Here is a 15,304-nt window from a genome sequence, read left to right as displayed (position 1 = left end):
AAACCAGGAGCTCACGCTCTTGTAGCAGGAGCATTGCAGAAAGGGAATGATATGCATAATGGTACCTAGAGAAGAAGGAAAATGGACTGTCTACCGAGATAGGAAAGTCATTATTTGAGAGAGGGTGGAGAGAGGAGGAGATAGAGATGTGGACAACGCATGACGATGTCAAGGAGAGGGGATAGGGGGTAGCATGGATTGAAGATGGTGGTGTGGAAGTGCAATGGCACCTTATGGTCCGATCCAGGAGGCTTTTTAGAGACTTATCTACACAGAGACACATGAAAAGGACCACCCGTAGTCATAGGATGCACTTGGGAGTCGGCCTATAGATTGGAGATGAGAAGGAATAATGCAATATGAGGTTCTAGAGGGGTAGCAATTCTTTTCAGATCACACTTGAGGGCACTTATCTCTATGATGTGGATGATTTTAGCCATCTGATACACGATCGCTATTTACTGTAGTATGTTATTTCCCTCCGAACACATCATCATATGTGTATAAGGTCACAATAGAGGATGATAACCCATATGAGATATTATACGATGATACCATGGAGTTCTCTAAGTAGGGAGATGTACTCCAAGGTGAATTCAATGCACGCACAGGGATCAGGCAGCTAAAATTGCTTGACTTGGAGCCAAACCCCCGTAGGGTGTTAGAGAGGGGCTCAATAGAGCTCGGATTAGTGAGACATTCAGAGGATGTACCGCATGTGACAGCTATAGGAGACACCTACTAGAGATGGGACCAGTACATGACCCGATCATATATATCAGTCTTCAACGATGGCCATTATTTGGAGGGCTTCCATGCTTCCCACACAGAGGAGGCACTAGCAATGTGGCCTACTTATTGGGCTCCATAGCTTTTGTGACATAGGTGCATAAATTTATATTCCCCCTCCCGTCGACCTATCATTTACTATCTCGCCTACACTACTAGACACATGGCGTGATCCCCCTAACCCCACACAAGTCTTGGTACACTTCAATCATTCTCTTGATAAAGTATACATGAGCCACTTGTCTCATGGGATTGTGATCTCCTTTGGAGATGATGTAGAACTCACCCATATCTCAGGCGCACTTGTATCAGTGATCCATTATGCTACCACCAGATCATTCCCTAGGACCCGATCTTCTACACTATGCCATTTACTTGAAAAGATGCCATTTGGTCAAGGTATGAGGCACAATGGGTCTCACAACGTCTGACACGACGTAAGAGGCAGGCATTCCTCTCACAAAGGATGGATGAGGTGATTCGAACCTTTTAAGAAGGCGACTCCACCTCTGCGTGGGGACTCCTATCTAAGGGGAAGCCACCTATTCCCATCACAAAACCGAATTTTTGGCATACCTATTCGACATCCCTCTATGATGTCTTGGTTCAGGCACCACTTGGTATGTCTAAACTCCCCAGACCCACCACTTGCATTTTATTCACCACACAAAATGTGTGAGTAACAGCACTACATCGGCTCCACAACCGCAGAGCCCAGGACCACGAGGGCCTACGGACTGAGCACTTCACACATAGGTAGAAGGTCTTGGCCCCGATCCAAGCATAGATGTTCAATCAAGTTGTATGCCATGGCTTTCCCTTCGCTTGGGGTACTACCACCGTTGTGCCGATACACAAAGCAGGGGATCCCGAACTACTACACTCTCCTAATTGGTCATACATTGGCCAAGATTTATGGGTCAGTTTAAGAGAGAGATCACCTCCTACACAAAGACACACATGTAGTGGACATTGGGACAGGCTTGGTTCCAAAGACAACATTCCACTCTTGATCATATCTTCACCCTACGGGCAGTCATTGAGGAGGCAAGATTGTGATCCTAGACTTGCTTTGTAGACTTTCTAAAGGCATTCGATATAGTCCCAAGATCTCGCATGATTAGATGACTTCAAGAGATGTATAATCAAAGTTTTCACAAAAGCAATGAATCTAGTTATGCACATGTACTCAAAGTCAAGGATAACAATAATGAACTTGCAACCTATAGGAGACTGTGAAGTTAGCAAAGATAGTCCAAGTCATCCTTACTGGACTTGATGAAGGGTATGAAAATCTAGTTTAGAGGATTGCCATACAAAGCAAGTTCCATCACTTGAAGAAGTACATTAGTTTTACTTGGTGAGGAACTCAGGACACAAGCCATTCAAGCAAATGAGTAGGCATCTACAACCTTAAATAGAAGTAGAGGAGAAGCTAGATCATGATCTCAAAAGAAATGGAAGTAAGCATCAACATCCAAATCAATAGTAGATTACGAATTATGGCAACATTCAACATCAACATTCAATCGGTAACTATCAAGATAGAGGTAAGTCTTCGAATAGAGGAAAATTTCAAGGAAGATGAAATTTGTCTAGTAAATGTCAAACATATAGTAGAGATAGAACACTTACCAAGTAACATTTTATGAACAAAATTATTCTCTCAGCAAATCTTATCGATTTTTGTGAGATATGATAGGAAAGAAAATTTCCCAAAAGGTGATGTATGGCATTGTGTGTTAGGAAAAATAAGCAATTCTTGTCGAGTAGAATTTCCATTTCTCTTGCATATATACATGTTCTCATCGTATAATTTAGACTCCTCCATACTGACTACTACCATAATAGCAAATGGCTTGCATTCTTGTTTAATGTTATTGCTCAATTGTTAATCATAATTTCAAGCATAGCTCCATGCGGGGGTCATTCTTCATAAATCTCATATAGCACATGCAAATGTATTGAGAAAGCCCCTATTCTTGCCTCTACATTTTCTCATGTAGTTGATCAACGTCTTGCATGTATACATTTTTTAATTTTAAAATTTAGACACCCCTCAATAAATTACAGTAAGTTGCTATTTTATAAATCCCCTCATGTATGTAAAATGCTTGTAGGTCCCCCTATTTACAAAATACCCCTCCATGCACTTATGTGCTATGCATATTACATGTTTATGAGTGATCCCCCCTAGCATAGTCTAGAACTTGGAATATTTTAACATTTTTCATTGAGCTATGCAGCTCAATTTTAAGCAATGTGTTAACTACTATCATCCACATAAATGGCCTTCATTGCTCAAAGATGAATTTGCTCAAGAAATAGATATTCTCCATATAGTGGAACTATTGTCATAACTTTGGAAATTTTGAGAGAGATTGTTGCTGCAAGAAGCAATATGACCATGGAGGTCAATCTAACAACAACCAAGAAAATTGTAGTGGAAGAGAAAAACATCATGGAGCAACAACAGAAGTCATGGTCATCATGCTAATTAGGCTAACACAAGGTATCATTTCACAATGAAAAGCAAACTGAGAATATGCAAAATGACAGTGATTCCACAGCCAAGTGTAGTTATCATGTTGACAATGCAATAGATGCAAATCAAGATCCATGGTACATCGATAGTGGCGCATCATCTCATATGACAGGTCGCCAAGAATGGTTTAGAGAGATCAAATCATTAGAAGAATTTAAGAATGTTATCTAACACGCCAAATCCTATTCAATAAAAAGACATAGTCCCTATGCATAATAAAACAAGATCCTCCGTATTTGTTGTGTGAACCAGAAGGAACTTGAAAGGAGAAGCTGGTAGCCTCTTCATTGAGACCTGATCTGTGATCAGAGGTAGTAGCAGCAGGAGGAGCAGCAGGAACACCCTGAACAGGATAAATAGACATCTCATCAAAAGCATGAGAAAAAGGCTGAAAAGAGGGAGCAGCATCATCATGATTTTGGGCAGAAGGGTTCTGTGTAGAGGATCCAGCGGTAGCAAGGCTGGGGTAAGCCTCGGGGCTTTTGCCAATCATACTTAGCTTTTTGACAAATTAGATATGATGTAACATACTGAAAGACATCCTTTCTCATTTGAGGCCAATAGAAATACCTTTCAAGTTGTCCGAGGGTTAGAAATAGTCCTCTATGGCCAGCAAAGGGAGACTATGGCATTCTTCAATCACTTTGGGTCCGAGGTCTCTTCTTACACAGATCCGGCTCTGGTTCTATAAATATCCATCCCTAAGATAATAATCCTTATGGCCGCTGCCTTGGCTGAGCTGCGTCCATATATTGGAGAAATCAGGGTAATCCTTGTACCGATCCTTCATAACTGCAAGTTCTTCATGATAGGCTGTTGTAATTGAATTTACATGTGGCAATGCATCGGCAACCACGTTGTCTTTCCCTGGAGTATGCTGAATCTGAAAATTAAATGCAGCCAGGAAGTTGGCCCATCTCATGTGCTTCTCATGTTCTATTGGTTAAGAAAATACCGGACACTCTGGTGGTACCATTTCACGTCCCCCTTGCACCACTGTCACTGTCTTCTTCCGAAAATCGAGGCTGGGCTGCATCTTGTAGTGCCAAGGTTGACCTAGAATCACGTCGACATCTGCTATGTTTCCCACTTGGAAATCCAAGTGGTCAAGATAACCTTGTAGATGAACCCCCAGATTACTACCTAGTCGTGTGAGTATGTTTATCAGGATTCAGGGTGTCCCGGAAAGCCGCTGAGGCTCTCTTCCCTTGCGTAGTAGTCGGAACAATCCCCAGGGAAGAAGCTAACTTTGAAGAAATGATGTAACGAGTGGAACCTAGATAAAAAAGAAATAGGGCAAGTTTGTCACCAACCTGACCCCATGCCTTCAAGAGCTGATTTTGGGGTCCCTCGTCATCTTCAATCTCTTCCAAAACAGCCTTTACTTTTGCTGGCCCTTTACATCCTGTAGGCTGTCCCGATTTCTCGTCTTTTCCCTTTCGTAAGGGGCATTCTAAGAGTTTATGAGCCCCATCACGTCTGATACACAAGCCCTCTTTCCTGTACATGTCGTTAGTCTCCCGATCTAGCTGCTTCTTGCTAGACTGATTTGATCCAAACTTCTTCTTTCAGGAATAGAATCATGGTCGGTTCCAATGGTCTCTTTTCCTCCTAGACTCGAGTCTATCTCTTCCTGTACCAAATCTTCTTCTATTCTTCCTCTTTTCCTCAATCCTCTTTGCTAAGGGAAATTGGAATTATTTCTTTTAAAGTCTTTGGATCAAAACACTTAACTTCGTCACAGAGTGTTCCATTTAGGCCACTGAGATACTTCCGTGCTTGTTCCTCTGGCATCTTCTTCTCGATCGTTTGCACTTTTAGTAACAGCGTCCAAAACCTATCAGTGTAGTCTTGAATAGACTCTCCTCCCTTTTGTCTAAAGTCATCTCATTCAAGAAGGATCTCTGTCTCAAAATCTGGAGATAGGAACTGCTCCTTTAATTGCTTTTTCATCTCTTCCCATGTCTTGGCCATTGTCCCTTGCACTTCCTGAGTCTGGTGCCATAGGGCAGCTAATCCACTAAGACACGATGTAACAAAATTTAACTTGGCACGTTTCATGGTCTCCTCTCGCGCAAAGTACAAGTCCAAGCTCCTGATCCATCCAAATAGTATCTCGTCTTTTGATTCTCCTTCATACTTCGTCATTTGTACATGTTTCTCGCCAAGCTTGGTCTTCCTTTTAAGTCGATGATGTCGCCCCTCTAACTTCAAACCGGATGCCTCAGGTGACTCCCAAGCATGATGCTTCTTTGAAGTTCTCTGGGGCGACTCCTCTCATACCTCCTCCCCTGACTCCTCTAGACCCTCATCATCATAATCTTTTAGCATATTCTCAATTCCTTTACAGCTCTGGTAAGACCCTTAGGCAATATATTTTCTATATAATTTTTTGCCCTTTGAGGAACCTTGTAGGTTGGCTATGTCAATGTAATTTTTTATTTAATCCAAAAGACTTTGATCTTCCACTACACCACCTTGTCAATTTTCATTTTCTTTGTTTATCTTGCCTTTGGAGCCACCTTTTAGGTTGGCTATGTCATTGTAATTTTTGATTTATATGAGAAAATATATGTTTTGAAGAGGAATCTAAAAATTTCATTTTCTATGTTTTCTTGGTCATCGTACTTCCCTCTTCCGTTGATTCCTGGAGTTGTGGTTCACATCCCATTCTTGTGCCTCATGCTTGCCTTGGCTTGAGCCACCCTTGGAATTTTGTAGGGCTGCAAACCTTCACTGCCTTAAGAGAGATAATCATCTGCTAGAGTTCTTCCAATTTCTTATCTCTTCCCTCACCTCGGTTATAAGGTGCTGTCTTCTTCTCTTTTCCCATGGGCTTCGAATTCTGCAACCTGCTTTGCTCCAGAGCTCTCTGTGGCTTATTGGCGACGGACTTTTGGCTACCAGGGTTGCTTTCTTTGCTGTCCCGACTTGGGATTTTACCATGATGACAGAAGGCTGAACCCTGGCAAAGCTCAATCAAGCACATAAGGTATTTTCCCTAGAATACCTAAGACCAAACCCTAAGAGTTATCAAGTTCTTCAAATGAAAAGGACTATTAGGCTCTGAAACATGTCAGAGTCGTGCTTACTCGGAAGCGTGATTTCCAGTCGAATAACTTAATAAACTTAGAATTTTTAAAACTTTCTTAATACCACAAGTTAAAATGCATTCACACCACATATCAATAGAAAATAAGAGATGGAGACAAGTGCACCAATACTCGACTAGGTGAGAATGAGGCTGCTCACCCCAACTGGGTAAACCCAGTTGTAATTTATATTTCAATGATGCTTAGCGTCACTACAATGGTAATACGGATCTTTAGGCAAAACCCACTCTGGTAATCCTAGAGTTCCAGACCAAGACTCAAGTATACGACTTGTACAAAGATGCTTCTGCCAAAAATGGAGCCCAAATATACATATGATTGAGACTAATTCAAGAAAGAAACCACTGGTAGTCCCTGGAAAGTGTTAAGTGAAGATAGCCACATGAACAGCTTCAGCCTTCCCTTTTATCCCTAGAACACAAGAAAAACAGATATTACCCATTAGGGTTAGCATGAATAAGTCAAAACCCTAAATAAGGTAAGCTTAACTGGCAGCCCTCTAAAATAGTTAGGTGGTGAGAAAACGAGATTCATACAGCAGGCTGATTGTACAAACAGTAAAGATGATGAGAGAGAAAAACTGGTCCGTCTCACCCTCAGCCTGGCAGATGAAAGGAGCAACGAGATCGCCCAGAACAGATGCAGAGCAGCAAGAATATAGGCTGGAGCAGCACCAGGCTAGGTGGATGTAGAATAGAAAGGCTAGGAGTTAGGATAAGTGGATAGGTGTCCAGCAAGAGAGAGAGGAGATGGCAGTGAACTAGAGCAGTAGCAGCAGCTTGGAAGGCTATGGTGGCAAGATGGAAGCTATTGTGCAGAAAAGCAAAAAGCATAAAAGCTAAAGTAGCTTTTTGGAAAAGCTAAACTAGCTTTTTGGAAAAGTATCAACTTTTAATATTTTAATACTTCACTAACTTTATGAATATGGTTATTATTATTATTATTATTTTACCCTTCACCAAGGTTAATTAATCTAGAGGTCTAGGACTCAATCAACCCTAGAACCTAGACAACTTACATCCAACTCTAGACAACTCAGAATTCTACCAAACTGAGACCATCTTTTAGCTTTGAAAAAACTCTCGAAACTAGATACTCAAGGACTGGGTTTTGCGATCTCTCCCAACTCACTAAGCTATGCGATCTAGATCTGCCCCCATTGACTAAGCATCATAGCCCAACACACCAAGGCTCACCCTCAAGGCCATTGAAGGTCTCAGGGAGGAAAGGTCGGGTATGGAGAACCCTTGTGGATGTGCGAAGCGTCATCAGTCTCGTATGGCATGTTGGTAATTTAATACCAGGTGGAGGGTGATCCAGTAAGGTAGTCAATCAACTCGTAACTTCACTGGTGTGAAGTCCACCCCATGCACTAGCTTCCGACATCCTGTCACTGAATGTGACTGATGGATACTGAAGATCCATGGCCATGCTGAAGATGGTGCATGACACTGAAGGTGATGGAATCACACTGAAGATGATTGGTCACGCTAAAGGTGACAGATGGATAAGAGCTTTGAAGTCCGGAAAAAGGTCACACTGAAGGTCACAAATGCTATATTGAAGATAACATGCATGGTGATCAGCCATGAAAAGAGAGTACTCTAAGCTGCAGGAGAGTATGTGCTCATGGTAGCCAAAGATGCCCGGCCGGGATGTGAATCCTGCAATCAGAACTCACATAGAAGAATACATACGTGTGATTAGTAATAAGAGATGCCAATAATGGAAAATTAAAAATGTGGCCAGAAGAAAGCACCATAGTTACAGAATCTGCTTTAAGTGATGTCAATAATGGAAAATTAAAAATGTGGCCAGAAGAAAGCACCATAGTTACAAAATATGCTTTAATCTTGGAGAACTGAAATAGAATGCAACTCTGAAGAGACACTTGTGAACACTAGAATAGACCCAACAACCTGAGAGGCAGCTCCAACAAATAACCAAGACCTCAATGTAGTCCACACCATCGATGTAGAACACTCGACGAGGCTAGTGATGAGGCTAGTACTGCCCCCGAGCATGCAGAGTTATCATGTGAGTGAGAGAGATAAACTCACAAGAATGTGGACTGAGAGAGCTGAGAGAAATGGCTGAGAACTGAGAGATCACTAAGTAAACACCTTCAGAGCAAGAAGCACTCTTTATTTGTTCCATTTAGATGTTTGGGGCTATGTATAAAGCCCTAGAAAATGGTTTAGTATGCTATTTGACTTTCATAGATGACTACAACTGCTGATATTGTTGGGTGCATTTCCTCAAAGATAAATTTGCACTTTTTACCAAGTTCAAGATTTCAAAGTCATGGTAGAGTACCAAATAGGAAAAAAAATAAAAGTTCTCACATCACTTCGAGGAGGTGATTACATGTCTTCTGCCATTCATGAACTTTTGCAAGGATTATGGAATCCAAAGATAGTTCACATGTGCAAATACCCCTCAATAGAATGCCATAGATCTCAAAAGAACAACATGATTTTAGCAAACACTACACAACACTCTTAGTGAGAACCATCTTCCATATTATATTGCAAAAAAGCTATCAACCCTGCCAATTACTTAGTTGACTTTTGACCAAACCCATTCAAGGTATGAGATCTTATGAGACATTTATTTAGATACAAGCTATGCATTGGACATCTTTGCACTTTCAAAGAATATGTAACATAAATGATGATAATCATAGAAAGTTTGACAAAACATCATGCAAAGGCATTGGTTGACTACCATGAAGAGAGCAAATCATACAAAGCATATGATCCCATCAGTCGGATCATTACCTAAAGGAAACTCCCTCTAGTGTTGTGTATTTATATCCAACAAGTCTATATCCAAGAATTTGTGTACTCTATAGATCTATATTCAAGGAAACCCCCTCAAGAGCCATGACATTAACAGACCTTTGGTTGTCATATTTAATAGGCAATTGCGGTAGAGCCAAGTGGATGCGAGGGGTAGGCAATTCGCCATGCGGGAACGAAAGGTCTTCTCTAATGGCTCCCATAGGGAGGGACGCAGATCGCAGAAGGAAGTCGACACAGAGAGGGAAGGTGCAGAGGCGCGTCGATTTATAAGCGAAGAGAGGCGGTGCAGAGAAGTCGAGAAGGATGAAGAGGGGACACGTGGCAAATCATGCCTCCCCCATTTGTCCCTCGTTTCCCCCCTCCCCTTTTCCCCCTCTTTCACTAATACCATTTTTCATTAATTGGGGGTCCCTATTTGTAGTTGCAGTAATTATTTAGGCAATCAGTATGCATGGAAAAGCATAATGGGTACATAATAACAAACCATAAAAATTAAAGTATAGTGCTTGCATCTTTTGCATTACTTTCTAGATCCTCAAATCTATGCTCAATTCCAACCCCTAATTATGGGCCCATATGTAGCTTGCTAACCCGTGATGTTTTTTTTGGGTTTTTGCCTAACTTACAGTGTTTACTTCTAGCAAGAACATCAATCTTTAGTTTTTTTATAACTCTCCCACATGATTCTTAGAATGCTATCAATAAGATAGCGACTTCAATAGTGCCTTTGGTCACCACCATGTTACAAGTTGCTCTACTTTTAAGTGTTTTTCATTCTTTAACAAAAAACTAGCCCACTTGTATTAGTGCATTTTAAAAAGAAAAGTATAAACTTGCCAACTTGGATGATGCCTTTTTTTTGTTGGTTGTATTATAATCTTGGAGCGTACATGTTGGTAGAGATTAAAAGTATGATTTCTTAGTAAGGTGTGAAGCTTAGCTTGTTAGGATTTGCCCTAATTGTTTCACATTAGGGTCTCCAAGGCTCAGGCCAAATCTTGGAAGCACGACTTCGGGCAACAGCTCAAATAAGGTCCATATGCTCAAACAAGCAAAGATATCCAAGTTGAAATCACCAACTATACCCTCATGACCACCATTATGACTATAGAAGAGCCTGTGTACTTTGAGGATGCAATTAAAAAGCTAGAATGGCATGCCTTGTACAAGAATGACACTAGGGATTTATGTGACTTGCTACAAGCAAGAAGAAAATTGCAAAAAAATGGGTTTACAATATGAGTACAATCTAGATGAAAAGATTGAGAGATCCAATGCCAAGTTTGTTGCCAAATTTTTTACACTATAGTATGGAAAAGATTATGACAAAAGTTATGCACCAACAGCCAAAATGGACTCCATTGGGTTTTTGGTATCTCTAGCCACACTCAAAAAATGGAATGTGTACTAGCTATATGTCAAAAATTCTTTTCTCAAAGGCTACTTAGACAAAGAAGTTTACATGAAACAATCACCAGGGTATGTTAAACATGATGAATCGAATCAAGTTTGCTGACTCAAGAAAAGTCTCTATGAAGTAAAGCAAGCACCCAAAAGTTGGTATAGTATAATTAACAAGTGTTTTTTTAATATTTGGGATACATAAAGTCCAATGCAGATCATACTCGCTAGTATAAGGTTCTCAGGGAAGACACGTTTACACTTTTGTATGTAGATGGTTTGAGTGTGACTAACAACAGTGAAAGCTTCATCATCAAGCTGAAACAAGTCTCATTTACAAAGTTCAATCTGAAAGCTTTTCGGATTCATGCATTATTTTCTTGGCATTAAGTTTTGGAGAGATGTGGATTTCACCTTCATTAGCTAGTAGAAATATGTAGATAGTCTTCTAGAGAAATTTAGATGGTAGATTGCAAGCTTGCAGCCACTCCCATGGAGCACAAAAGATCGAGAAAAGCCTATAAATGAATGACAAGTTCTATCAACAACACCAATCTCATTGGAATGCATCCAAGAGAGACTTCATGTACATCAAAAGTATAATACTATTTTGGAATAGAATACAGAGGTAGTCATCAAAGGTTGCATGGATATTATGAAAATGATTATACAAGAGAGCATGTGACTAGGAGATCCACACAAGGATATGTATTTTTTCTTAGTCAAGGTGCAATATGCTAATCGGCCAACAAACATCCAATTGTTTTTTTTTCTTCAACAAAAGTAGAATAGAGCTCTCACCATGGGTGCATTTGAGTATATGGATCAAAATTCTATTGTCAGAAACAAATTATTTTTATGACACAAAGCCAAAAACCATATACTATGATAATCAATCAACTCAGCCCATAGCAAAGAATCTAGTATATCATTCAAGGACAAAGCACATTGATGTTAGAGACCACTTCATCAAAGAGAGAATGTCAGTTGGTGATATCACATTGCAACATTTCAACAATAAAGAAAATGTTGTAGACATCTTTACCAAACCACTTGGGAAAGAACTTTTGAAGAAACATCAATTAAGGGGGTATGATGAAATGTAATGTTCAGTACTTCTTTACTTCCCTAAAATCATCTTCTTGAGGAAAGGCCTACTTCATGATGTTGAAATTGGGTCAAGGTGTTGAGGATTCATCTAAACATCATGTTTCATATTGTGAATAAGCATTGTGAATAAGCACTAATACATGAGTGCTAAAAAGGAACAAAGAGTTGGTAACCATAATCCTAAAGAATTCATAACCCTAATCTTAACTCTAAAGAATTCATATATGTTCATTCTCTACAACTAGTCTGGTGTACACTTAGTCTTTTGTGGTGTGTCCCCTAGCTATGACTTCTCTCCTCCTTCACTCTTCTCCTCTACCTCTTCATATTTTATCATTTCCAATAGTTGGCCTATTGAAATTAGTACATATATTTATAGAGTTTTGCCAAGTTGTATTCATCTTATTTTGCTCCACTTGGGTGTCTTCTCTTCCCTCATCACTTTTTGCCGTGCTTGATCACATTCAATTTGTTGATTGACTGCATTTGGGTTAATATATAAGTTGTACCAAACTTCTATTAATTCGTTTGGTTGTTTTGCGTATATTATGACCTTGTGATGATCACATTTGCCTCAATATGTGCCAAACTAAGCCTACAAAATTAGTGCTTTCCTATCTTGATAGCATGCCCTTTGTAGCATATGTAGCTACTTTTTCCATAGTTTTCAATCCTTCTTCTAGTGTGCCTTACATGCAGTAATGGCATTCTTGGGTCTGTCTGTTTGATTGTGCCTTCTATTCTGCCATTCTACTTAACGGGCCTCTACAATCCATTTGATTTTGTCGAACCCATATTCTTCAATCTTGTGAACTGAATGGTTGTAGATGTTAGAATATCATCTTGACCAAACTTTGTTCACCATATATATACCCATCCACTTTGCCCTTGGTACACACCATATTTTTATGGGACTCTTATTCCCATGTCTTTGAGAACCTTATTTAGCTACATCTATTGCGGAGCACCAAGGAATCTCACAAAAAATTCCACATTTATTGGCGCTGGTACATTCCTCTTAAAAAAAAGAGGTGCATTTGATTGGGAGCTAAGGAAATTCTTTAGCTCCTCCTAGAGTTTCTCCATTGCCTCTAATGATCTCTTGATCATTTCACTTGTTTGCTATGTGGTTGGCTAGGCTTATCTACCATCTAATTCTCAATTGGATTTTCATCCTTAGCTACATACTAGTTGGAGGGTCCTTTGAAAACTTGTTTCATGAGTTCTCTAATCTCCTTTTTTGTGGCTACCAAAAGCTTTTTCTTTGGCTTCTCATTCTTGGCTATAGGCTCCTTAGAGTTTGTGGCTTGGATTCCCTAATCTCTTTTTTGTTAGCTACCCTAGGCTTTCTGCTTCTATGGAACTCTTATTGCTACTTCCTTGGGACTGTAGTCTTGAGGATTTGCAGGAAAGGGCACTCATATTGAGCTGTTGATACATATTTTGTTATCTTCTATGTCAAATTTAAGGTGGATGAAGAATTTAAGCAGATGGAGGGTCGTGCAAGTAACGTCGTGGTGGATCATGGAGGCACATCATCATCAAATGACAATTCTACAACTATAGTTGCTACTCATGGTGTTCTTATTGTGCTATATATTAACTCCTTGAGCAATTCAATCTCTACATTGATTAAAAGGACAATCAATGACAATTTCTTTATTGAGTTAATGTTCTTTGTCCTCACATTTGTTCAATGTGGTAATGCATCTCAATGTCCTTTGGGTCCGCATTTGCTAGTTGAATGTTGCTCATATTGTTGAAATAGAGTAATGTATGTGTTGAGCACAAAAGAAAAAGGGTCCAATGACGCAAGAGTAGCCAATGATGCAAATACAAGTTGAAGGTTGTGGATTGTTTCCTGGGTGTGGTCATTGGTAGTGAAGATAATCATGTTGTCTATCAAAAGTGTGACTATGGCATTACCAAAAATTATTGAGGCATAGTCTTTGTACTTACCAGAAATTATTGAGGCATAGTCTTTGTACTTAGCAAAATAATGAGTTGTTAGGAACAAGTATATAAACTTTGGCCTATGACGTCTATTCTAACTTGCACAAAAATGATGGAATTTATATAATACACTTTTGCTCTCAAAAGTATTTGAGCTTTGTGCAATTGATGCATTGTACTTGCATTCTCATTCACATTCATCAATCATTATTTCTCACTACTAATGAGAAACTTGCATAGGGTTGTAAGCATGCCAAGTCCATCCATCACCAAGCAAATGCTTTTGTTAGGCAATCTACAAATAGGCATATTTCTTTCGTCGAAGCCTAGAGAATAAGGCAAAGAAAATGTAGTGTATATGTTAGTAGCACATGATTCATAGCTAACATTTTTATGAGCCCTAATAGGAAATGCATAGGTCATTACAACCACATAGTTCTTGGAAGATGATGCCATGTGGTAGGATGTGTGGCAAGTTGACCAACCACATCATCAAGAAGATAAGTTCCACATGCTATATAAGGCCACCACAGGAGTCACATGTGATAGTAGGCCACATCATCCTAGTCTAGTGCCACATCATTTAGTAATGCCACCTCAACATTACCACATAGACACTCCAATCAACATTCACTCATAGTGAGTAGTCATTGTATTAAGCTAACACCTCAATTGCCACCTCAGTAGCATACACAGGCATGAAGGTCTGAGCTAGGAAAACTTTAAGATCCACTATAAGAAAACCTAAAGATTTGGTTTAGGAAATGTTATAGAGAAAGAAATATGTGAAAATGTAACTAAAACCTACAAATCTAGGCAAAGAACCTAGGAACCTATGAATCTGGAGTCACTGAAGAGAAGAGGTGTAAACATTGATGCAAAAATCATCATCAAGCATTCTCCTCCAAAGAAAGAGGATTTCACAAAGGAATATGAAGAGATTCATGCATATTTAACAATCAAGCTAGAAGAAATTATTCAAAACCTTGTCATACGTACAAAAGATTATCAAACTTCACAATTTTAATCAAATCATCATTATCAACATCAAGTTCCTTCAACTTAGAAGAGGATATGAAATCTTAGAGGAAAAGGAAAATTTGAAAGAACCATTAGGCAATTCATGTACAATTTACAATGAATTCAAAGTAAAGAAGAACACCAATACCTACCATGGAACACATCACAAGGACGTCATCTGCAATAGTACACCCCAAAAATGGGATTTCCACAATAGAAACCAAACAACACTTAAATATTGTGTGTCACAAATGAGCTAGTAATCCCTAGTGGACCCTACAATCCATGCAAGTAAAGCTCTATAACACACAACGTCCATGTAATTTTTGAAACAAAGACCAGTCCAAATAAAGAAAAATGCATTTGACATCAAGAGTATAGATGGCAGGCAGGAAGCAGAGAACTGAGAGAGAGAGAGAGAGAGAGAGAGAGAGAGAGAGAGAGAGAGAGAGGGAGGGAGGGAGGAGTCTACCTACATCAAACAAGACAAAGAGGGTGCATCAAAAGGGGAATGATGGCAAAGGGGAGGGTGACAATACCAAGGAATCATAGTGAGGGAATTTCAAGTA

This window comes from Dipteris shenzhenensis, chromosome 5 (assembly GCF_047967505.1).
Source record: "Dipteris shenzhenensis isolate YYH24624 ecotype China chromosome 5, Dip_SZ_1.0, whole genome shotgun sequence".
Lineage (NCBI taxonomy): Eukaryota > Viridiplantae > Streptophyta > Polypodiopsida > Gleicheniales > Dipteridaceae > Dipteris > Dipteris shenzhenensis.
This window is presented reverse-complemented; position numbering follows the sequence as displayed.